Genomic DNA, 2425 nt, shown 5'->3' with positions numbered 1-2425 from the left:
CAATTCTCCTGCCTCAGCCTCCTGAGTAGCTGGGATTACAGGTGCCCGTCACTATGCCCAGCTAATTTTTTGTATTTTTAGTAGAGACGGGGTTTCGCCATGTTGGCCAGGCTGGTCTCGAACTCCTGACCTCATGATTCACCTGCCTCAGCCTTACAAAATGCTGAGATTCCAGCCATGAGCCACCGCGCCCGGCCGGGCAGTTTTTTTTAATTGAGGAAAGATATTGTTTGCCTATTTTAATATGTGAGATGAAGCCTTTTGAAGGAGGCTGGTGTGAGTCCACAGTCACACAGAGATTCAGAAGGAACAAACCTCTATTGGCAGCCTCTCCATGCCCAGCGTTTACGTGCATTCTCTTCTGACGCCCTTCTCTCAACTCGGAGTGGTTGGAAGTGTTGTCCTTGTTTACAGATGAAGAAACTGAGGTCTGGCTCACACAGCCAGTAAGTGGTGGAGGGAGGAACTGAGCTCCGTCTCCTGGCTCTGTTTCTGCTCCTCGTTTTATCACAGCACTGCTTCCAGGGTTGCTGAGCATGGAATATTAGACAACAAAGGGATTAGCTAACACACAAGTGACTGAAAAGCTGGCTTTTCATGTAAATCTTTGATATTTGAGGTGAGATTCATTAATCAGCTCATATGTTAGCATTTGGTTAGGAAGTTTTTTGTTCCTGATTATTACTTTATAGCCGAGTTTGGTCTAAATCCAGTTTCCCACTGATCATTCTTGAGTCTTCTCTGGGAGAAAAGTGTGTGGGAAAGGCACTCTTCCTGGTGACTGATTTTTCTTTTTCTCTTTTTTTTTTTTTTGCATGCTTCCACTGTAACGACACAGGTTGATCAGGACGTTGGTCTCCTAATTTCCCAGGAAGGAGACAGCCTTTTTAGCTGGCAGTCGCCTGCAGTGTTCACTTGTAAGTGGTACTCCCGGTGGGAGTGCTGCTGTTAGTGTGTGTGTTATTTACTGTTGAAGGGGTGAAAAAGCATGTCACATGTCTTCTCTTGGAAGGTAACTGAAAATTCTACTGAGGTTACCACCAACTGAGGCCACACAAAAGAAATCAGTTCCTCTTCCTCCTGAGAGCCCATCTCTTACTTGAGAAAACAGTTATCATCACCACCACCTGCTGCTTTTCTCCTGGGTCTTTTCTTCTCTGGCTTAATTTCTCCAGCTTCTTTAACCATTCGTCACATGACATGTTTGAGCCTCTGCAACATAATCCTCCTTTGTTCAGGCTTTCAGTCATTCCTCTACACAAACAGCATTCTAGAACAGGGTAGGAACTGCCCTCATCCAAGCCCTCTGCAGCCTGAGACATGACACTACCATTTTTGGTGGCCCCTGTTGATCAGCCAGGGAGGGAGAGCCAAGCAGCCTGCAGGTGCCCATCCCACTTGGGAGTGCTGTCCAACAGCGTTTCTCGCTCCACAGTGGCAGGTCATGAGAGCCTTGGCTTCTGGCTGGATGTTTCTTCTTTGCCCTCAAGGTTCTCGATGTGGGCTTTCCCTGTTTCGTTAGGAGGATAGTTAATCAAGAAAAGGTCAACAGCGTCTTGATCAGAATGTTCAGCTCCATGAGGTTGTGGAACTTATTTGATATTTGTTAGTATCTAGCAGTTACAATGCACAGACCTTTTTAAATTTTTTTTTGTTGTAATTGTAGATTCACATGCAGTGTAAAAAATAGTTCAGAGAAATATCCTTTTTACACATTTCCCCAGTTTCCGCCAAACCTTTGCAAAACTGTAGTACAATATCACAACCAGGATATTGATATTACTACAATCTACCAATCTCATTCAGGTTTCTCCAGTTCTGCTTGAACACATTTGTTTGTATGTATTAAGTTGTGTATAATTTTGTCACCTGTGTGGGCATGGATATTTATAAATTAAAGACTCCATGAAAATATCATCCCCTTTCTTTTAGGCTATCATCTGACTCAAATTCTCAAACTTTCTGCTAGGGAGAATCGGTTCCCCATTCTTTCTTGGCATGGTGGAAGTTTTACCCACAAATAGAATTTTAATAATAAAAGTCATACATCAAATCTAAAATGATCCCATAATTCATTTGGCAGTATCCATTCCAGTGATTCATCAGTAACAAAATGAACCTAAGTACTTAAACAATAAGCCTGTTAGACGAGGTTTTTTGGGATTTTTTTTTTGTTTTTGTTTTTGTTTTTTGGTGACGGAGACTTGCTCTGTCGCTCCAGCTAGAGTGCAGTAGTATGATCTCGGCTCATGCAACCTCCACCTCCCAGGCTCAAGCAATTCTCATGCCTCAGCTTCCCCAGTAGCTGGGATTACAGCTGCCTGCCACCATGCCTGGATAATTTTTGTATTTTTTTGGTAGAGATGGGGTTTCACCATGTTCCCCAGGCTGGTCTCAAACTCCTGACCTCAAGTGATTCCCCTGC

General features: G+C 43.6%; 1 protein-coding gene across 1 annotated transcript in view; it reads left to right on the top strand.

Moving 5' to 3' along the window:
- Positions 1-2425, top strand: part of SPG21 (spastic paraplegia 21 (autosomal recessive, Mast syndrome)) — a gene marked incomplete at its 5' end in the record, with an annotated part of 31947 nt that overhangs the window by 15068 nt on the left and 14454 nt on the right. The window lies entirely within an intron of this gene.

Source organism: Mandrillus leucophaeus, unplaced genomic scaffold (genome assembly GCF_000951045.1).
Source record: "Mandrillus leucophaeus isolate KB7577 unplaced genomic scaffold, Mleu.le_1.0 Scaffold12, whole genome shotgun sequence".
NCBI classification, from domain to species: Eukaryota; Metazoa; Chordata; class Mammalia; order Primates; family Cercopithecidae; genus Mandrillus; species Mandrillus leucophaeus.
This window is presented reverse-complemented; position numbering and strand designations above follow the sequence as displayed.